The 18,316-nt window shown below is 51.5% G+C and overlaps 37 non-coding genes across 37 annotated transcripts; 19 read left to right on the top strand and 18 right to left on the bottom strand.

Moving 5' to 3' along the window:
• Window positions 1–269: 269 nt before the first annotated feature.
• Window positions 270–361, top strand: Trnai-uau (transfer RNA isoleucine (anticodon UAU)). The gene is given in 2 exon segments: window positions 270–307; window positions 326–361. It is a non-coding gene; the product is annotated as a tRNA-Ile (tRNA).
• Window positions 362–472: 111 nt separating this feature from the next.
• On the top strand, window positions 473–544 carry Trnad-guc (transfer RNA aspartic acid (anticodon GUC)). The gene has a single exon. It is a non-coding gene; the product is annotated as a tRNA-Asp (tRNA).
• Window positions 545–780: 236 nt separating this feature from the next.
• Trnam-cau (transfer RNA methionine (anticodon CAU)) lies at window positions 781–852 on the bottom strand. The gene has a single exon. It is a non-coding gene; the product is annotated as a tRNA-Met (tRNA).
• Window positions 853–1,100: 248 nt separating this feature from the next.
• On the bottom strand, window positions 1,101–1,173 carry Trnar-acg (transfer RNA arginine (anticodon ACG)). The gene has a single exon. It is a non-coding gene; the product is annotated as a tRNA-Arg (tRNA).
• A 442-nt stretch (window positions 1,174–1,615) lies between these two features.
• Trnai-uau (transfer RNA isoleucine (anticodon UAU)) lies at window positions 1,616–1,707 on the top strand. Its single transcript is given in 2 exon segments — window positions 1,616–1,653; window positions 1,672–1,707. It is a non-coding gene; the product is annotated as a tRNA-Ile (tRNA).
• A 111-nt stretch (window positions 1,708–1,818) lies between these two features.
• Trnad-guc (transfer RNA aspartic acid (anticodon GUC)) lies at window positions 1,819–1,890 on the top strand. Its single transcript has one exon. It is a non-coding gene; the product is annotated as a tRNA-Asp (tRNA).
• Window positions 1,891–2,126: 236 nt separating this feature from the next.
• On the bottom strand, window positions 2,127–2,198 carry Trnam-cau (transfer RNA methionine (anticodon CAU)). Its single transcript has one exon. It is a non-coding gene; the product is annotated as a tRNA-Met (tRNA).
• A 248-nt stretch (window positions 2,199–2,446) lies between these two features.
• Window positions 2,447–2,519, bottom strand: Trnar-acg (transfer RNA arginine (anticodon ACG)). Its single transcript has one exon. It is a non-coding gene; the product is annotated as a tRNA-Arg (tRNA).
• A 442-nt stretch (window positions 2,520–2,961) lies between these two features.
• On the top strand, window positions 2,962–3,053 carry Trnai-uau (transfer RNA isoleucine (anticodon UAU)). The gene is given in 2 exon segments: window positions 2,962–2,999; window positions 3,018–3,053. It is a non-coding gene; the product is annotated as a tRNA-Ile (tRNA).
• Window positions 3,054–3,164: 111 nt separating this feature from the next.
• Trnad-guc (transfer RNA aspartic acid (anticodon GUC)) lies at window positions 3,165–3,236 on the top strand. The gene has a single exon. It is a non-coding gene; the product is annotated as a tRNA-Asp (tRNA).
• Window positions 3,237–3,472: 236 nt separating this feature from the next.
• Window positions 3,473–3,544, bottom strand: Trnam-cau (transfer RNA methionine (anticodon CAU)). The gene has a single exon. It is a non-coding gene; the product is annotated as a tRNA-Met (tRNA).
• Window positions 3,545–3,792: 248 nt separating this feature from the next.
• Window positions 3,793–3,865, bottom strand: Trnar-acg (transfer RNA arginine (anticodon ACG)). Its single transcript has one exon. It is a non-coding gene; the product is annotated as a tRNA-Arg (tRNA).
• A 5,990-nt stretch (window positions 3,866–9,855) lies between these two features.
• On the top strand, window positions 9,856–9,927 carry Trnad-guc (transfer RNA aspartic acid (anticodon GUC)). The gene has a single exon. It is a non-coding gene; the product is annotated as a tRNA-Asp (tRNA).
• Window positions 9,928–10,163: 236 nt separating this feature from the next.
• Window positions 10,164–10,235, bottom strand: Trnam-cau (transfer RNA methionine (anticodon CAU)). The gene has a single exon. It is a non-coding gene; the product is annotated as a tRNA-Met (tRNA).
• Window positions 10,236–10,483: 248 nt separating this feature from the next.
• Window positions 10,484–10,556, bottom strand: Trnar-acg (transfer RNA arginine (anticodon ACG)). The gene has a single exon. It is a non-coding gene; the product is annotated as a tRNA-Arg (tRNA).
• Window positions 10,557–10,998: 442 nt separating this feature from the next.
• On the top strand, window positions 10,999–11,090 carry Trnai-uau (transfer RNA isoleucine (anticodon UAU)). The gene is given in 2 exon segments: window positions 10,999–11,036; window positions 11,055–11,090. It is a non-coding gene; the product is annotated as a tRNA-Ile (tRNA).
• A 111-nt stretch (window positions 11,091–11,201) lies between these two features.
• Window positions 11,202–11,273, top strand: Trnad-guc (transfer RNA aspartic acid (anticodon GUC)). Its single transcript has one exon. It is a non-coding gene; the product is annotated as a tRNA-Asp (tRNA).
• Window positions 11,274–11,509: 236 nt separating this feature from the next.
• On the bottom strand, window positions 11,510–11,581 carry Trnam-cau (transfer RNA methionine (anticodon CAU)). Its single transcript has one exon. It is a non-coding gene; the product is annotated as a tRNA-Met (tRNA).
• A 248-nt stretch (window positions 11,582–11,829) lies between these two features.
• On the bottom strand, window positions 11,830–11,902 carry Trnar-acg (transfer RNA arginine (anticodon ACG)). The gene has a single exon. It is a non-coding gene; the product is annotated as a tRNA-Arg (tRNA).
• Window positions 11,903–12,344: 442 nt separating this feature from the next.
• Trnai-uau (transfer RNA isoleucine (anticodon UAU)) lies at window positions 12,345–12,436 on the top strand. Its single transcript is given in 2 exon segments — window positions 12,345–12,382; window positions 12,401–12,436. It is a non-coding gene; the product is annotated as a tRNA-Ile (tRNA).
• Window positions 12,437–12,547: 111 nt separating this feature from the next.
• Window positions 12,548–12,619, top strand: Trnad-guc (transfer RNA aspartic acid (anticodon GUC)). Its single transcript has one exon. It is a non-coding gene; the product is annotated as a tRNA-Asp (tRNA).
• Window positions 12,620–12,855: 236 nt separating this feature from the next.
• Window positions 12,856–12,927, bottom strand: Trnam-cau (transfer RNA methionine (anticodon CAU)). Its single transcript has one exon. It is a non-coding gene; the product is annotated as a tRNA-Met (tRNA).
• A 248-nt stretch (window positions 12,928–13,175) lies between these two features.
• Trnar-acg (transfer RNA arginine (anticodon ACG)) lies at window positions 13,176–13,248 on the bottom strand. Its single transcript has one exon. It is a non-coding gene; the product is annotated as a tRNA-Arg (tRNA).
• A 442-nt stretch (window positions 13,249–13,690) lies between these two features.
• Window positions 13,691–13,782, top strand: Trnai-uau (transfer RNA isoleucine (anticodon UAU)). The gene is given in 2 exon segments: window positions 13,691–13,728; window positions 13,747–13,782. It is a non-coding gene; the product is annotated as a tRNA-Ile (tRNA).
• A 111-nt stretch (window positions 13,783–13,893) lies between these two features.
• Trnad-guc (transfer RNA aspartic acid (anticodon GUC)) lies at window positions 13,894–13,965 on the top strand. The gene has a single exon. It is a non-coding gene; the product is annotated as a tRNA-Asp (tRNA).
• A 556-nt stretch (window positions 13,966–14,521) lies between these two features.
• Trnar-acg (transfer RNA arginine (anticodon ACG)) lies at window positions 14,522–14,594 on the bottom strand. Its single transcript has one exon. It is a non-coding gene; the product is annotated as a tRNA-Arg (tRNA).
• Window positions 14,595–15,036: 442 nt separating this feature from the next.
• On the top strand, window positions 15,037–15,128 carry Trnai-uau (transfer RNA isoleucine (anticodon UAU)). The gene is given in 2 exon segments: window positions 15,037–15,074; window positions 15,093–15,128. It is a non-coding gene; the product is annotated as a tRNA-Ile (tRNA).
• A 111-nt stretch (window positions 15,129–15,239) lies between these two features.
• Trnad-guc (transfer RNA aspartic acid (anticodon GUC)) lies at window positions 15,240–15,311 on the top strand. Its single transcript has one exon. It is a non-coding gene; the product is annotated as a tRNA-Asp (tRNA).
• Window positions 15,312–15,547: 236 nt separating this feature from the next.
• Trnam-cau (transfer RNA methionine (anticodon CAU)) lies at window positions 15,548–15,619 on the bottom strand. Its single transcript has one exon. It is a non-coding gene; the product is annotated as a tRNA-Met (tRNA).
• A 248-nt stretch (window positions 15,620–15,867) lies between these two features.
• Window positions 15,868–15,940, bottom strand: Trnar-acg (transfer RNA arginine (anticodon ACG)). Its single transcript has one exon. It is a non-coding gene; the product is annotated as a tRNA-Arg (tRNA).
• Window positions 15,941–16,382: 442 nt separating this feature from the next.
• Window positions 16,383–16,474, top strand: Trnai-uau (transfer RNA isoleucine (anticodon UAU)). The gene is given in 2 exon segments: window positions 16,383–16,420; window positions 16,439–16,474. It is a non-coding gene; the product is annotated as a tRNA-Ile (tRNA).
• Window positions 16,475–16,585: 111 nt separating this feature from the next.
• Trnad-guc (transfer RNA aspartic acid (anticodon GUC)) lies at window positions 16,586–16,657 on the top strand. The gene has a single exon. It is a non-coding gene; the product is annotated as a tRNA-Asp (tRNA).
• A 236-nt stretch (window positions 16,658–16,893) lies between these two features.
• On the bottom strand, window positions 16,894–16,965 carry Trnam-cau (transfer RNA methionine (anticodon CAU)). The gene has a single exon. It is a non-coding gene; the product is annotated as a tRNA-Met (tRNA).
• A 248-nt stretch (window positions 16,966–17,213) lies between these two features.
• Window positions 17,214–17,286, bottom strand: Trnar-acg (transfer RNA arginine (anticodon ACG)). Its single transcript has one exon. It is a non-coding gene; the product is annotated as a tRNA-Arg (tRNA).
• A 442-nt stretch (window positions 17,287–17,728) lies between these two features.
• On the top strand, window positions 17,729–17,820 carry Trnai-uau (transfer RNA isoleucine (anticodon UAU)). The gene is given in 2 exon segments: window positions 17,729–17,766; window positions 17,785–17,820. It is a non-coding gene; the product is annotated as a tRNA-Ile (tRNA).
• Window positions 17,821–17,931: 111 nt separating this feature from the next.
• Window positions 17,932–18,003, top strand: Trnad-guc (transfer RNA aspartic acid (anticodon GUC)). Its single transcript has one exon. It is a non-coding gene; the product is annotated as a tRNA-Asp (tRNA).
• Window positions 18,004–18,239: 236 nt separating this feature from the next.
• On the bottom strand, window positions 18,240–18,311 carry Trnam-cau (transfer RNA methionine (anticodon CAU)). Its single transcript has one exon. It is a non-coding gene; the product is annotated as a tRNA-Met (tRNA).
• Window positions 18,312–18,316: the final 5 nt, after the last annotated feature.

The following is an 18,316-nucleotide window of genomic DNA, read 5'->3' as shown; positions in this document are numbered from 1 at the left end:
CGCCTGCATAGCTTAGAGCTTGCCACACATCTGCCCTCGCTGTTGGACAGGTAGCAGAAGGCAAGGCGCGCGTTTTTCTGCAATTTTTCGGTGATGACAAGCGGTTGATATGCTTGTAAGTGTAGCATATGAAGCAAGAATCGTATGAAGCATCCGTAGCCAGGTGCTAAAGTCGCAGTATGGCCGCAGGTGACGGTCGTATGATGGGTCTGTAGCCACAACAGGTTGGCAGCAAAGCAAATACCGCTAACTGAAAGCACCCTGCTGTAGCCCCAGTGGCGCAATTGGTTAGCGCACGGTACTTATAAGGCAGTAGCCGTAAGCAATGCCGGGGTTTTGAGTTCGAGCCTCACCTGGGGCATACTTTTATTTCGTAGCAGCTGACTCTGAAAGCATCGGGACGCTAGATTTGAGATGAATCACCTACTTGAGAAGCATAAGTGTGCGTGCGTTGTGCGTACCGATTGCGTATTCCTCGGTAGTATAGTGGTTAGTATCCCCGCCTGTCACGCGGGAGACCGGGGTTCGATTCCCCGCCGGGGAGGTGCGATTTTTATATCGCGAAAGTTGCACGTGTGGCCCGAAAAGACATTAACGTTGTGATCGAGAAATGTAGTTGCTGCAGAATCGTAAGAAACTCTGCGTCTTAGGAAGTGTTTCTCGTATTCTCCACACGACGTCGTCGTCGTTTCAGAACTTACAGGGTTTGCTGTTGACGCTGAGTCAGCGCACCCCAGGCTTAATGATCGAGCTCGAAGCACCCAAGAAAAAGAATAATTTTAGCAGAGCGTGGTTTCGATCCACGGACCTCTGGGTTATGGGCCCAGCACGCTTCCACTGCGCCACTCTGCTGCGTGACGTGCGACACTTGGAAAAGCGTTGTCTGCGTCGCGTACCGTTTAATTAACTATGCAACATCTCTCAGCTTGACTTGTCTCGACTTTGCTCGACTGACGCTACGCTGACGCTTGCACGAAGCGATATTTACCACGATCGTCTCGAGATGCAGCTGCGAGATGCTCAGGATTGACATTGCACTCCACGCAGGTGGAAACATTCGAATGCACTGCCTAGCTACGCGCCCGCAACTAACAAAATGCCGACCCTGCCAGGATTCGAACCTGGAATCTTCTGATCCGTAGTCAGACGCGTTATCCGTTGCGCCACAGGGCCACTGGTCGCCTTTCGTCATATGAGGCGGGTACACATCGCAGAGCAACGTGTTCTCCGTGGCTCGGCAACTGCGTGTCGTCCACTGACAACGGCGGCGCGGCCACTCTGGTCTTCCGCACTCTGCAGGGAGCTGCCAAGGAAGGCATCTCTCCTCCAGCTGCTCGGCCACGGTGCGCCTGCATTGCTTAGAGCTTGCCACACATCTGCCCTCGCTGTTGGACAGGTAGCAGAAGGCAAGGCGCGCGTTTTTCTGCAATTTTTCGGTGATGACAAGCGGTTGATATGCTTGTAAGTGTAGCATATGAAGCAAGAATCGTATGAAGCATCCGTAGCCAGGTGCTAAAGTCGCAGTATGGCCGCAGGTGACGGTCGTATGATGGGTCTGTAGCCACAACAGGTTGGCAGCAAAGCAAATACCGCTAACTGAAAGCACCCTGCTGTAGCCCCAGTGGCGCAATTGGTTAGCGCACGGTACTTATAAGGCAGTAGCCGTGAGCAATGCCGGGGTTGTGAGTTCGAGCCTCACCTGGGGCATACTTTTATTTCGTAGCAGCTGACTCTGAAAGCATCGGGACGCTAGATTTGAGATGAATCACCTACTTGAGAAGCATAAGTGTGCGTGCGTTGTGCGTACCGATTGCGTATTCCTCGGTAGTATAGTGGTTAGTATCCCCGCCTGTCACGCGGGAGACCGGGGTTCGATTCCCCGCCGGGGAGGTGCGATTTTTATATCGCGAAAGTTGCACGTGTGGCCCGAAAAGACATTAACGTTGTGATCGAGAAATGTAGTTGCTGCAGAATCGTAAGAAACTCTGCGTCTTAGGAAGTGTTTCTCGTATTCTCCACACGACGTCGTCGTCGTTTCAGAACTTACAGGGTTTGCTGTTGACGCTGAGTCAGCGCACCCCAGGCTTAATGATCGAGCTCGAAGCACCCAAGAAAAAGAATAATTTTAGCAGAGCGTGGTTTCGATCCACGGACCTCTGGGTTATGGGCCCAGCACGCTTCCACTGCGCCACTCTGCTGCGTGACGTGCGACACTTGGAAAAGCGTTGTCTGCGTCGCGTACCGTTTAATTAACTGTGCAACATCTCTCAGCTTGACTTGTCTCGACTTTGCTCGACTGACGCTACGCTGACGCTTGCACGAAGCGATATTTACCACGATCGTCTCGAGATGCAGCTGCGAGATGCTCAGGATTGACATTGCACTCCACGCAGGAGGAAACATTCGAATGCACTGCCTAGCTACGCGCCCGCAACTAACAAAATGCCGACCCTGCCAGGATTCGAACCTGGAATCTTCTGATCCGTAGTCAGACGCGTTATCCGTTGCGCCACAGGGCCACTGGTCGCCTTTCGTCATATGAGGCGGGTACGCATCGCAGCGCAACGTGTTCTCCGTGGCTCGGCAACTGCGTGTCGTCCACTGACAACGGCGGCGCGGCCACTCTGGTCTTCCGCACTCTGCAGGGAGCTGCCAAGGAAGGCATCTCTCCTCCAGCTGCTCGGCCACGGTGCGCCTGCATAGCTTAGAGCTTGCCACACATCTGCCCTCGCTGTTGGACAGGTAGCAGAAGGCAAGGCGCGCGTTTTTCTGCAATTTTTCGGTGATGACAAGCGGTTGATATGCTTGTAAGTGTAGCATATGAAGCAAGAATCGTATGAAGCATCCGTAGCCAGGTGCTAAAGTCGCAGTATGGCCGCAGGTGACGGTCGTATGATGGGTCTGTAGCCACAACAGGTTGGCAGCAAAGCAAATACCGCTAACTGAAAGCACCCTGCTGTAGCCCCAGTGGCGCAATTGGTTAGCGCACGGTACTTATAAGGCAGTAGCCGTGAGCAATGCCGGGGTTGTGAGTTCGAGCCTCACCTGGGGCATACTTTTATTTCGTAGCAGCTGACTCTGAAAGCATCGGGACGCTAGATTTGAGATGAATCACCTACTTGAGAAGCATAAGTGTGCGTGCGTTGTGCGTACCGATTGCGTATTCCTCGGTAGTATAGTGGTTAGTATCCCCGCCTGTCACGCGGGAGACCGGGGTTCGATTCCCCGCCGGGGACGTGCTATTTTTATATCGCGAAAGTTGCACGTGTGGCCCGAAAAGACATTAACGTTGTGATCGAGAAATGTAGTTGCTGCAGAATCGTAAGAAACTCTGCGTCTTAGGAAGTGTTTCTCGTATTCTCCACACGACGTCGTCGTCGTTTCAGAACTTACAGGGTTTGCTGTTGACGCTGAGTCAGCGCACCCCAGGCTTAATGATCGAGCTCGAAGCACCCAAGAAAAAGAATAATTTTAGCAGAGCGTGGTTTCGATCCACGGACCTCTGGGTTATGGGCCCAGCACGCTTCCACTGCGCCACTCTGCTGCGTGACGTGCGACACTTGGAAAAGCGTTGTCTGCGTCGCGTACCGTTTAATTAACTATGCAACATCTCTCAGCTTGACTTGTCTCGACTTTGCTCGACTGACGCTACGCTGACGCTTGCACGAAGCGATATTTACCACGATCGTCTCGAGATGCAGCTGCGAGATGCTCAGGATTGACATTGCACTCCACGCAGGTGGAAACATTCGAATGCACTGCCTAGCTACGCGCCCGCAACTAACAAAATGCCGACCCTGCCAGGATTCGAACCTGGAATCTTCTGATCCGTAGTCAGACGCGTTATCCGTTGCGCCACAGGGCCACTGGTCGCCTTTCGTCATATGAGGCGGGTACACATCGCAGAGCAACGTGTTCTCCGTGGCTCGGCAACTGCGTGTCGTCCACTGACAACGGCGGCGCGGCCACTCTGGTCTTCCGCACTCTGCAGGGAGCTGCCAAGGAAGGCATCTCTCCTCCAGCTGCTCGGCCACGGTGCGCCTGCATAGCTTAGAGCTTGCCACACATCTGCCCTCGCTGTTGGACAGGTAGCAGAAGGCAAGGCGCGCGTTTTTCTGCAATTTTTCGGTGATGACAAGCGGTTGATATGCTTGTAAGTGTAGCATATGAAGCAAGAATCGTATGAAGCATCCGTAGCCAGGTGCTAAAGTCGCAGTATGGCCGCAGGTGACGGTCGTATGATGGGTCTGTAGCCACAACAGGTTGGCAGCAAAGCAAATACCGCTAACTGAAAGCACCCTGCTGTAGCCCCAGTGGCATTCCGCCGCCGGCGGCCGTGCTGTGCGGACGTGCGGAGCGGCTGTTGCGGTGTTTACGTCGTCGCTGCGCGCGGCCGGCGCTGTGTGGTGAGTCCGCGCTTTCTGCGTTAGTCATAGTCCACGATCACATTCTAGAATGACAAAATGGAGCAGACATTGCGACGCGATACTTTGAAGTTGATTTTCGATCCGAACTACGCCCGACCGAAATCTTACGAAGTTGAGGCATTTATCGAAGAAACTTTTCAGATCAAAGTGGATGAATTGATTGGAATTCACCTGTCGATTGTCAGTCCGACTGTGTTCCTTAAGTTATCCAGTTCTGACAAGTGCGACCAAATTGTAGAAGCATGTGGTGGGGTGGCAAAATTCAAACATTCAGACGGACATGTAGGGCAAGTCACGGTTTCGCGTGCCGGGATGGGAATAAGAACGATTCGAATCTTTGAGCTCCCCTTTGAAATAACGCCCGAGGAGATTAACAACAAACTGAGAGACTATGGCACCATTATCAGCAATGTCGCCGAAAAATGGTCTAGCTTGCACAAGTATCCAGTATTAAATGGGGTCAGGCAAGTTAAGATTGACATGTTGAAACATATCCCCTCGTATCTCTGGATTGGTGGATATCGAGCGATCATCATTTACGATGGACAGCCGAGAACCTGCTCGGGTTGTGGTTCGACCCAACACGTCCGCGCGCAGTGTGTTCAACGGCGTGTGACGCAACTGCCGACTGGGGAGCGAGACCCGCCTAGTCAGATGGCCATGCTACCCGTGACGTACGCCGCCGCAATTCGCAGTGACGTCGCCCCAGACATTTGTTTCGACAGGGCGGTAGCTGCTTATGCCGACGTTCCCGATGGTAACGTAGCCATGGATATTAGCAACACAAAAGCTACAGGTCCAGCGCATTCACAAGACGAGGAAACTGACAGACGTGCAGAACAAGACCAGGCTAAGACGGCAGAAGCAGGCATGTGCAAACCACTCGAAGAAGTCGGGCAACACAAAGAGGACATGGCTGTCACGTCGGAGGATAATGACCAGCAGCCTATAACTGTTTCACCGAAGAAACGGAAAAAACGTCGCATAGCTCGACAGGGAGCAGCGGAAATCTCGCCAATCCTGCGTGAAAAGGCGCAACAGATAGGCCAAGAACTGGCGGAGACGACACAGGTAACTCCTCTGGACGATCGAACAACAAAGAAGAAGACCCGAAATGAGGGCACTGAACCCGACCGTGGAATCCACATTCCGGACGGTACAGCTAGTCCGAAGGACCCTCCACCTGTACCACAAACGGACACGCGGGAAGTTACGTGCACGCGAGATTGGGCGGATGACATGGAGGAGCAACACCATGATGCAGAGATGGCAGACGTACCACAACGTTCAGGACGGACGGCACCCGACCGTCGACAAGATGCGTCCACCCTGCCACAAACCTCCATCAAAGACGCTCGTGCAGAAGATGATGATGCCGACTTCTTCTAAGTAGAGCACACACCCGTTTCACCTGGCAAATAGTATCCCACCTGACGCGGTATTGTCGACATGACATCCTTGCAGGCGTACAGAATTGCGACCTTGAATATAAATAAAATTAGCAGCATCCTCAACCTGAGAAATCTCCAAGATTTTCTGTACGCCGCTGATGTTGACATCTTAATGCTGCAAGAAGTAACGGCTATCCGTTTGGACGACATCACTGGCTACAACGCCGTCATCAATCCTGGCACTGACAATAGCCTCGGCACAGCGATTATGACTAAAGAGGGGATCCTACTTACCGACGTGACGAAACTGCCGAACAGTAGAGGTCTTGCTGTCACGATAAACAACGCCAGGTTTATCAACATATATGCCCCGTCAGGAACCGGAAACAAGCGCCGCAGGGCCGACTTTTTCAAGGAGGACATCGCCCCCCTTTTCGCGGTGCGATTTGAACAAATAATATTTGCGGGTGACTTTAATTGCGTGCTGAGTCCCAAAGATCAGACGCCAAATTTTAACAAATCTCTGGAGCTGGAGGACATCGTCAGAGAATTCCATCTGTTAGATACTTGGGAACTAAAACATGGTGATCAGCTCGGTTTCACCTATATCACCAGCCATTCTGCCAGTCGTATCGACAGGATTTACGCAACGTCCAATTTACGGCGGCACGTTTTACAGTCCGAGCTATGGCCCACTATTTTCTCTGATCATATCGCGTACATATGTACGATAAATTTAGAGAAACAAGGCACTTACAGGGCGAGAGGTCAGTGGAAGCTAAACGTTGCTCATCTTTCGGATCCTGGATGTCACGCTGCCTTCCATACCACTTGGGCAGAATGTGAAAGGAAGTTCCACTTGTACGGTACGGCGCTGAATTGGTGGCTAAACTGCGCGAAGCCCGCAATAATAAAAACAATGAAAGCTTACTCCCGGGACAAAGTCGCCTGGCGGAAGCGGACATTAGACTTTTACTTCAGCTGTCTGAGAGACTTGTGCGTTCGGGATGCTACAATCATAACAAACTATGGGCAAATCAACAGAATAAAAGCAAAATTGCTCACCCTGCAGCGACACCATCTCGAAGGCTGTAAAATACGAACGCGTTTGCAGCACGGTACACGAGAAGAAACAACATCGATGTACCACATCCTCCAAGAGAACAAAAGACAAAAACGGAAAATTCTGACGGAACTCAAAACTTCAGACGGGAGACTCTTAACAGATCACGCTGCAATACGAGACGAGATCCATGGACACTTTAGTGAGTTGCTGGCCAATACACAGACAGATGAAACAGCGCAGCAAGCTCTCACTGCTAGGACGACAGAGCGACTCACTCCAGAAGAAGCTGATGTGCTCGCAGCCAGAATAACGGATGACGATGTCGAAGAAGCCATCTCGAGGAGTCCAAAGAATAAATCACCTGGACCAGATGGACTACCCGCTGAATTTTATCACACTTTTCGCGAAAAGATAATTGCTAAATTGACACTCGTCTGCAATGAAATACTAAATGCCGACACTGACCTTCCGAAGGAATTCTGTGAAGGTACAGTGGTCTTAGTCCCCAAAACACCAAGAAGCAAAACCGTGGAGAACCTTCGACCCATAACACTTCTCAATAGTGATTATAAAATCTTCGCCCGTATCATGATGCGAAGGTTTAATTCAGTTATTCGTACAGTGACAGGAGCTTACCAGACAAGTGTGGGAAAGGATAGATCGATATTTCAGACCTTACGCGATTACAGAGACATAATAGCGATATCGGGAGCCTGCAACATTCGCTGTGCCCTGATGTCGCTTGACTTTGAAAAAGCTTTTGATAAAGTTAATCATTCGTACCTGTTCCGGTGTATGACATCCATGCACTTCCCCCAGAAAATTATAGCCTCCGTTAAAAACATACTGACGAATAGCACGTCAAGAATCAGTGTCAATGGACAACTCAGTCACCCGATCAATATTCACAGTTCGGTAAGACAAGGTTGCCCCATGTCCATGACGCTTTTCGCGATTGCGCTTGAACCTCTCTTAGTATCCCTGACTCGGCAACTCCGTGGACTACATATACACGGACAGAAGATCATATGTCAAGCCTACGCGGACGATGTAGGGGTACTTGTGACTGACGAAAGCGAGGTGGCAACGGTACTTGAAATTGTGGCGACTTACGAACTGGCGTCAGGAGCTAAACTCAACCGCCATAAATCTGGTATTATGAATCTTGGTAGGGGCATAGAGATCAGAGCCGCTGGACGTATCAACACTGTGGAACAACTAAAATGCCTTGGAATAGAATATACAAATAATATCCGCCGCACAGCCGCTCTCAATTACAGAAAATTACTTGCCACATTACGAGCAAGCATAAAACAACACAGTTTGCGTAATTTAAATGCAATACAAAAAGTGCAACTAGCCAATACCTATATAACCTCCAAAGTAAACTATGTTGCTCAAGTGCTTCCTCTGCCACGCACCATAGCACACCAAATGCAAGCAGCGCTTGGTTATTTTGTCAGCAGAGGTCAGATATTTAAGGTTTCCTATGATACCTTGACGCTATCGACACGCAATGGAGGGCTGCATCTAACAGACATCTACCTTAAAGCGCAAGCGCTCTACGTTAGCAAAACTTATCAACAGTGGCAACGATCACCGCGGACCTTAGTGGCTCATCTCTTACGTGAAATCGCCCCAGTCAGCAGAGATCCACCAATCGATGTGCATCACATCTCCCACGAGCTGTACCACTATAAACACTTTCTTGTGGAATACAGCTATGTACGCCATAGAATACCGGAGAAGGATATATATCAGGTTAAGGAGGTTTACAACACCTTGCTGAGAGGAAAATTGCGCAATCAAATAGAAAACAAGTTTCGACATTATAACTGGAAAAACATATGGGAAAACATATCTGACCCCCATTTACCATCCAATGTGCGATCGACGTGGTACCTCGCAGTCAATAGAAACATTCCCACCAATTCTAAACTTCACGCGATACATCTGGCACATACACCAAACTGTCCCAGCTGCAATGTCGTCGACACCGAAGAACATCGTTTCGTCTGTGACGATGTAAAAGACGTGTGGAATCTCTTCAGGCAAAAACTAGCAAGTGTGCTCCGCACGTCACCTAACACCATTACACCGACGCACGTCCTTTTGCCAGATGATGTGCCATATCCTAACACTAAAAGAAGGTCAGCCAACTGGCTCAAAGGACTGACAGTCCATTACATCTCAACGGATATGACGAAGAGTGCAGCAGACTATTGGATGTACCTGATGACAGAACTTCACAAGCTCGAACGACAAAAGAAATACAAAGAAAATTACGCAAATTTCTTGAACCGAACTTTGTCCTACCGACAGAGCTGAAGAACGATTCAACGATATTATTTATTCTTATTATTATTTTATCATTATTATTATTATTATTATTTTTCTTTTTTTAAATTCTCTATTTAAGTTTCTCTTTCCTATTGCGCCAACAAGGTGGCTATTTAGTTTACCCTTTGCCCTCGTGTAGCAGCACTAATAGGTTGCTGACGCAACCCTGAGACCACAGCGCGTTGAGGTACGCCTGGCTCTCGTATCAAAATCGCTCCCGCACAATGATGGAAGAATGTAGCGGACCTATTTTCTTACCAAACTCCAAAAGAAGGGATTTTGTTCAATTGTACACATTACTTCGTTGGTCAACTCTCTCTTCTGGAACAAACATAGCACAGAAGCTAGCCGAAGAAGGCACAGATGGCGAGCGGAAGGACGGGCTGTAGGGGAGGAAGGAGGCCCGTTTAAAAAAAAAAAAAAAAAAAAAAAAAGTGGCGCAATTGGTTAGCGCACGGTACTTATAAGGCAGTAGCCGTGAGCAATGCCGGGGTTGTGAGTTCGAGCCTCACCTGGGGCATACTTTTATTTCGTAGCAGCTGACTCTGAAAGCATCGGGACGCTAGATTTGAGATGAATCACCTACTTGAGAAGCATAAGTGTGCGTGCGTTGTGCGTACCGATTGCGTATTCCTCGGTAGTATAGTGGTTAGTATCCCCGCCTGTCACGCGGGAGACCGGGGTTCGATTCCCCGCCGGGGAGGTGCGATTTTTATATCGCGAAAGTTGCACGTGTGGCCCGAAAAGACATTAACGTTGTGATCGAGAAATGTAGTTGCTGCAGAATCGTAAGAAACTCTGCGTCTTAGGAAGTGTTTCTCGTATTCTCCACACGACGTCGTCGTCGTTTCAGAACTTACAGGGTTTGCTGTTGACGCTGAGTCAGCGCACCCCAGGCTTAATGATCGAGCTCGAAGCACCCAAGAAAAAGAATAATTTTAGCAGAGCGTGGTTTCGATCCACGGACCTCTGGGTTATGGGCCCAGCACGCTTCCACTGCGCCACTCTGCTGCGTGACGTGCGACACTTGGAAAAGCGTTGTCTGCGTCGCGTACCGTTTAATTAACTGTGCAACATCTCTCAGCTTGACTTGTCTCGACTTTGCTCGACTGACGCTACGCTGACGCTTGCACGAAGCGATATTTACCACGATCGTCTCGAGATGCAGCTGCGAGATGCTCAGGATTGACATTGCACTCCACGCAGGTGGAAACATTCGAATGCACTGCCTAGCTACGCGCCCGCAACTAACAAAATGCCGACCCTGCCAGGATTCGAACCTGGAATCTTCTGATCCGTAGTCAGACGCGTTATCCGTTGCGCCACAGGGCCACTGGTCGCCTTTCGTCATATGAGGCGGGTACACATCGCAGCGCAACGTGTTCTCCGTGGCTCGGCAACTGCGTGTCGTCCACTGACAACGGCGGCGCGGCCACTCTGGTCTTCCGCACTCTGCAGGGAGCTGCCAAGGAAGGCATCTCTCCTCCAGCTGCTCGGCCACGGTGCGCCTGCATAGCTTAGAGCTTGCCACACATCTGCCCTCGCTGTTGGACAGGTAGCAGAAGGCAAGGCGCGCGTTTTTCTGCAATTTTTCGGTGATGACAAGCGGTTGATATGCTTGTAAGTGTAGCATATGAAGCAAGAATCGTATGAAGCATCCGTAGCCAGGTGCTAAAGTCGCAGTATGGCCGCAGGTGACGGTCGTATGATGGGTCTGTAGCCACAACAGGTTGGCAGCAAAGCAAATACCGCTAACTGAAAGCACCCTGCTGTAGCCCCAGTGGCGCAATTGGTTAGCGCACGGTACTTATAAGGCAGTAGCCGTGAGCAATGCCGGGGTTGTGAGTTCGAGCCTCACCTGGGGCATACTTTTATTTCGTAGCAGCTGACTCTGAAAGCATCGGGACGCTAGATTTGAGATGAATCACCTACTTGAGAAGCATAAGTGTGCGTGCGTTGTGCGTACCGATTGCGTATTCCTCGGTAGTATAGTGGTTAGTATCCCCGCCTGTCACGCGGGAGACCGGGGTTCGATTCCCCGCCGGGGACGTGCTATTTTTATATCGCGAAAGTTGCACGTGTGGCCCGAAAAGACATTAACGTTGTGATCGAGAAATGTAGTTGCTGCAGAATCGTAAGAAACTCTGCGTCTTAGGAAGTGTTTCTCGTATTCTCCACACGACGTCGTCGTCGTTTCAGAACTTACAGGGTTTGCTGTTGACGCTGAGTCAGCGCACCCCAGGCTTAATGATCGAGCTCGAAGCACCCAAGAAAAAGAATAATTTTAGCAGAGCGTGGTTTCGATCCACGGACCTCTGGGTTATGGGCCCAGCACGCTTCCACTGCGCCACTCTGCTGCGTGACGTGCGACACTTGGAAAAGCGTTGTCTGCGTCGCGTACCGTTTAATTAACTATGCAACATCTCTCAGCTTGACTTGTCTCGACTTTGCTCGACTGACGCTACGCTGACGCTTGCACGAAGCGATATTTACCACGATCGTCTCGAGATGCAGCTGCGAGATGCTCAGGATTGACATTGCACTCCACGCAGGTGGAAACATTCGAATGCACTGCCTAGCTACGCGCCCGCAACTAACAAAATGCCGACCCTGCCAGGATTCGAACCTGGAATCTTCTGATCCGTAGTCAGACGCGTTATCCGTTGCGCCACAGGGCCACTGGTCGCCTTTCGTCATATGAGGCGGGTACACATCGCAGAGCAACGTGTTCTCCGTGGCTCGGCAACTGCGTGTCGTCCACTGACAACGGCGGCGCGGCCACTCTGGTCTTCCGCACTCTGCAGGGAGCTGCCAAGGAAGGCATCTCTCCTCCAGCTGCTCGGCCACGGTGCGCCTGCATAGCTTAGAGCTTGCCACACATCTGCCCTCGCTGTTGGACAGGTAGCAGAAGGCAAGGCGCGCGTTTTTCTGCAATTTTTCGGTGATGACAAGCGGTTGATATGCTTGTAAGTGTAGCATATGAAGCAAGAATCGTATGAAGCATCCGTAGCCAGGTGCTAAAGTCGCAGTATGGCCGCAGGTGACGGTCGTATGATGGGTCTGTAGCCACAACAGGTTGGCAGCAAAGCAAATACCGCTAACTGAAAGCACCCTGCTGTAGCCCCAGTGGCGCAATTGGTTAGCGCACGGTACTTATAAGGCAGTAGCCGTGAGCAATGCCGGGGTTGTGAGTTCGAGCCTCACCTGGGGCATACTTTTATTTCGTAGCAGCTGACTCTGAAAGCATCGGGACGCTAGATTTGAGATGAATCACCTACTTGAGAAGCATAAGTGTGCGTGCGTTGTGCGTACCGATTGCGTATTCCTCGGTAGTATAGTGGTTAGTATCCCCGCCTGTCACGCGGGAGACCGGGGTTCGATTCCCCGCCGGGGAGGTGCGATTTTTATATCGCGAAAGTTGCACGTGTGGCCCGAAAAGACATTAACGTTGTGATCGAGAAATGTAGTTGCTGCAGAATCGTAAGAAACTCTGCGTCTTAGGAAGTGTTTCTCGTATTCTCCACACGACGTCGTCGTCGTTTCAGAACTTACAGGGTTTGCTGTTGACGCTGAGTCAGCGCACCCCAGGCTTAATGATCGAGCTCGAAGCACCCAAGAAAAAGAATAATTTTAGCAGAGCGTGGTTTCGATCCACGGACCTCTGGGTTATGGGCCCAGCACGCTTCCACTGCGCCACTCTGCTGCGTGACGTGCGACACTTGGAAAAGCGTTGTCTGCGTCGCGTACCGTTTAATTAACTGTGCAACATCTCTCAGCTTGACTTGTCTCGACTTTGCTCGACTGACGCTACGCTGACGCTTGCACGAAGCGATATTTACCACGATCGTCTCGAGATGCAGCTGCGAGATGCTCAGGATTGACATTGCACTCCACGCAGGTGGAAACATTCGAATGCACTGCCTAGCTACGCGCCCGCAACTAACAAAATGCCGACCCTGCCAGGATTCGAACCTAGAATCTTCTGATCCGTAGTCAGACGCGTTATCCGTTGCGCCACAGGGCCACTGGTCGCCTTTCGTCATATGAGGCGGGTACACATCGCAGAGCAACGTGTTCTCCGTGGCTCGGCAACTGCGTGTCGTCCACTGACAACGGCGGCGCGGCCACTCTGGTCTTCCGCACTCTGCAGGGAGCTGCGAAGGAAGGTATCTCTCCTCCAGCTGCTCGGCCACGGTGCGCCTGCATAGCTTAGAGCTTGCCACACATCTGCCCTCGCTGTTGGACAGGTAGCAGAAGGCAAGGCGCGCGTTTTTCTGCAATTTTTCGGTGATGACAAGCGGTTGATATGCTTGTAAGTGTAGCATATGAAGCAAGAATCGTATGAAGCATCCGTAACCAGGTGCTAAAGTCGCAGTATGGCCGCAGGTGACGGTCGTATGATGGGTCTGTAGCCACAACAGGTTGGCAGCAAAGCAAATACCGCTAACTGAAAGCACCCTGCTGTAGCCCCAGTGGCGCAATTGGTTAGCGCACGGTACTTATAAGGCAGTAGCCGTGAGCAATGCCGGGGTTGTGAGTTCGAGCCTCACCTGGGGCATACTTTTATTTCGTAGCAGCTGACTCTGAAAGCATCGGGACGCTAGATTTGAGATGAATCACCTACTTGAGAAGCATAAGTGTGCGTGCGTTGTGCGTACCGATTGCGTATTCCTCGGTAGTATAGTGGTTAGTATCCCCGCCTGTCACGCGGGAGACCGGGGTTCGATTCCCCGCCGGGGAGGTGCGATTTTTATATCGCGAAAGTTGCACGTGTGGCCCGAAAAGACATTAACGTTGTGATCGAGAAATGTAGTTGCTGCAGAATCGTAAGAAACTCTGCGTCTTAGGAAGTGCTTCTCGTATTCTCCACACGACGTCGTCGTCGTTTCAGAACTTACAGGGTTTGCTGTTGACGCTGAGTCAGCGCACCCCAGGCTAAATGATCGAGCTCGAAGCACCCAAGAAAAAGAATAATTTTAGCAGAGTGTGGTTTCGATCCACGGACCTCTGGGTTATGGGCCCAGCACGCTTCCACTGCGCCACTCTGCTGCGTGACGTGCGACACTTGGAAAAGCGTTGTCTGCGTCGCGTACCGTTTAATTAACTGTGCAACATCTCTCAGCTTGGCTTGTCTCGACTTTGCTCGACTGACGCTACGCTGACGCTTGCACGAAGCGATATTTACCACGATCGTCTCGAGATGCAGCTGCGAGATGCTCAGGATTGACATTGCACTCCACGCAGGTGGAAACATTCGAATGCACTGCCTAGCTACGCGCCCGCAACTAACAAAATGCCGACCCTGCCAGGATTCGAACCTGGAATCTTCTGATCCGTAGTCAGACGCGTTATCCGTTGCGCCACAGGGCCACTGGTCGCCTTTCGTCATATGAGGCGGGTACACATCGCAGAGCAACGTGTTCTCCGTGGCTCGGCAACTGCGTGTCGTCCACTGACAACGGCGGCGCGGCCACTCTGGTCTTCCGCACTCTGCAGGGAGCTGCCAAGGAAGGCATCTCTCCTCCAGCTGCTCGGCCACGGTGCGCCTGCATAGCTTAGAGCTTGCCACACATCTGCCCTCGCTGTTGGACAGGTAGCAGAAGGCAAGGCGCGCGTTTTTCTGCAATTTTTCGGTGATGACAAGCGGTTGATATGCTTGTAAGTGTAGCATATGAAGCAAGAATCGTATGAAGCATCCGTAACCAGGTGCTAAAGTCGCAGTATGGCCGCAGGTGACGGTCGTATGATGGGTCTGTAGCCACAACAGGTTGGCAGCAAAGCAAATACCGCTAACTGAAAGCACCCTGCTGTAGCCCCAGTGGCGCAATTGGTTAGCGCACGGTACTTATAAGGCAGTAGCCGTGAGCAATGCCGGGGTTGTGAGTTCGAGCCTCACCTGGGGCATACTTTTATTTCGTAGCAGCTGACTCTGAAAGCATCGGGACGCTAGATTTGAGATGAATCACCTACTTGAGAAGCATAAGTGTGCGTGCGTTGTGCGTACCGATTGCGTATTCCTCGGTAGTATAGTGGTTAGTATCCCCGCCTGTCACGCGGGAGACCGGGGTTCGATTCCCCGCCGGGGAGGTGCGATTTTTATATCGCGAAAGTTGCACGTGTGGCCCGAAAAGACATTAACGTTGTGATCGAGAAATGTAGTTGCTGCAGAATCGTAAGAAACTCTGCGTCTTAGGAAGTGCTTCTCGTATTCTCCACACGACGTCGTCGTCGTTTCAGAACTTACAGGGTTTGCTGTTGACGCTGAGTCAGCGCACCCCAGGCTTAATGATCGAGCTCGAAGCACCCAAGAAAAAGAATAATTTTAGCAGAGCGTGGTTTCGATCCACGGACCTCTGGGTTATGGGCCCAGCACGCTTCCACTGCGCCACTCTGCTGCGTGACGTGCGACACTTGGAAAAGCGTTGTCTGCGTCGCGTACCGTTTAATTAACTGTGCAACATCTCTCAGCTTGGCTTGTCTCGACTTTGCTCGACTGACGCTACGCTGACGCTTGCACGAAGCGATATTTACCACGATCGTCTCGAGATGCAGCTGCGAGATGCTCAGGATTGACATTGCACTCCACGCAGGTGGAAACATTCGAATGCACTGCCTAGCTACGCGCCCGCAACTAACAAAATGCCGACCCTGCCAGGATTCGAACCTGGAATCTTCTGATCCGTAGTCAGACGCGTTATCCGTTGCGCCACAGGGCCACTGGTCGCCTTTCGTCATATGAGGCGGGTACACATCGCAGAGCAACGTGTTCTCCGTGGCTCGGCAACTGCGTGTCGTCCACTGACAACGGCGGCGCGGCCACTCTGGTCTTCCGCACTCTGCAGGGAGCTGCCAAGGAAGGCATCTCTCCTCCAGCTGCTCGGCCACGGTGCGCCTGCATAGCTTAGAGCTTGCCACACATCTGCCCTCGCTGTTGGACAGGTAGCAGAAGGCAAGGCGCGCGTTTTTCTGCAATTTTTCGGTGATGACAAGCGGTTGATATGCTTGTAAGTGTAGCATATGAAGCAAGAATCGTATGAAGCATCCGTAACCAGGTGCTAAAGTCGCAGTATGGCCGCAGGTGACGGTCGTATGATGGGTCTGTAGCCACAACAGGTTGGCAGCAAACTAAATACCGCTAACTGAAAGCACCCTGCTGTAGCCCCAGTGGCGCAATTGGTTAGCGCACGGTACTTATAAGGCAGTAGCCGTGAGCAATGCCGGGGTTGTGAGTTCGAGCCTCACCTGGGGCATACTTTTATTTCGTAGCAGCTGACTCTGAAAGCATCGGGACGCTAGATTTGAGATGAATCACCTACTTGAGAAGCATAAGTGTGCGTGCGTTGTGCGTACCGATTGCGTATTCCTCGGTAGTATAGTGGTTAGTATCCCCGCCTGTCACGCGGGAGACCGGGGTTCGATTCCCCGCCGGGGAGGTGCGATTTTTATATCGCGAAAGTTGCACGTGTGGCCCGAAAAGACATTAACGTTGTGATCGAGAAATGTAGTTGCTGCAGAATCGTAAGAAACTCTGCGTCTTAGGAAGTGCTTCTCGTATTCTCCACACGACGTCGTCGTCGTTTCAGAACTTACAGGGTTTGCTGTTGACGCTGAGTCAGCGCACCCCAGGCTTAATGATCGAGCTCGAAGCACCCAAGAAAAAGAATAATTTTAGCAGAGCGTGGTTTCGATCCACGGACCTCTGGGTTATGGGCCCAGCACGCTTCCACTGCGCCACTCTGCTGCGTGACGTGCGACACTTGGAAAAGCGTTGTCTGCGTCGCGTACCGTTTAATTAACTGTGCAACATCTCTCAGCTTGGCTTGTCTCGACTTTGCTCGACTGACGCTACGCTGACGCTTGCACGAAGCGATATTTACCACGATCGTCTCGAGATGCAGCTGCGAGATGCTCAGGATTGACATTGCACTCCACGCAGGTGGAAACATTCGAATGCACTGCCTAGCTACGCGCCCGCAACTAACAAAATGCCGACCCTGCCAGGATTCGAACCTGGAATCTTCTGATCCGTAGTCAGACGCGTTATCCGTTGCGCCACAGGGCCACTGGTCGCCTTTCGTCATATGAGGCGGGTACACATCGCAGAGCAACGTGTTCTCCGTGGCTCGGCAACTGCGTGTCGTCCACTGACAACGGCGGCGCGGCCACTCTGGTCTTCCGCACTCTGCAGGGAGCTGCCAAGGAAGGCATCTCTCCTCCAGCTGCTCGGCCACGGTGCGCCTGCATAGCTTAGAGCTTGCCACACATCTGCCCTCGCTGTTGGACAGGTAGCAGAAGGCAAGGCGCGCGTTTTTCTGCAATTTTTCGGTGATGACAAGCGGTTGATATGCTTGTAAGTGTAGCATATGAAGCAAGAATCGTATGAAGCATCCGTAACCAGGTGCTAAAGTCGCAGTATGGCCGCAGGTGACGGTCGTATGATGGGTCTGTAGCCACAACAGGTTGGCAGCAAAGCAAATACCGCTAACTGAAAGCACCCTGCTGTAGCACCAGTGGCGCAATTGGTTAGCGCACGGTACTTATAAGGCAGTAGCCGTGAGCAATGCCGGGGTTGTGAGTTCGAGCCTCACCTGGGGCATACTTTTATTTCGTAGCAGCTGACTCTGAAAGCATCGGGACGCTAGATTTGAGATGAATCACCTACTTGAGAAGCATAAGTGTGCGTGCGTTGTGCGTACCGATTGCGTATTCCTCGGTAGTATAGTGGTTAGTATCCCCGCCTGTCACGCGGGAGACCGGGGTTCGATTCCCCGCCGGGGAGGTGCGATTTTTATATCGCGAAAGTTGCACGTGTGGCCCGAAAAGACATTAACGTTGTGATCGAGAAATGTAGTTGCTGCAGAATCGTAAGAAACTCTGCGTCTTAGGAAGTGCTTCTCGTATTCTCCACACGACGTCGTCGTCGTTTCAGAACTTACAGGGTTTGCTGTTGACGCTGAGTCAGCGCACCCCAGGCTTAATGATCGAGCTCGAAGCACCCAAGAAAAAGAATAATTTTAGCAGAGCGTGGTTTCGATCCACGGACCTCTGGGTTATGGGCCCAGCACGCTTCCACTGCGCCACTCTGCTGCGTG

This window comes from Schistocerca cancellata, unplaced genomic scaffold (genome assembly GCF_023864275.1).
Source record: "Schistocerca cancellata isolate TAMUIC-IGC-003103 unplaced genomic scaffold, iqSchCanc2.1 HiC_scaffold_749, whole genome shotgun sequence".
Classification (NCBI taxonomy): domain Eukaryota; kingdom Metazoa; phylum Arthropoda; class Insecta; order Orthoptera; family Acrididae; genus Schistocerca; species Schistocerca cancellata.
This window is presented reverse-complemented; position numbering and strand designations above follow the sequence as displayed.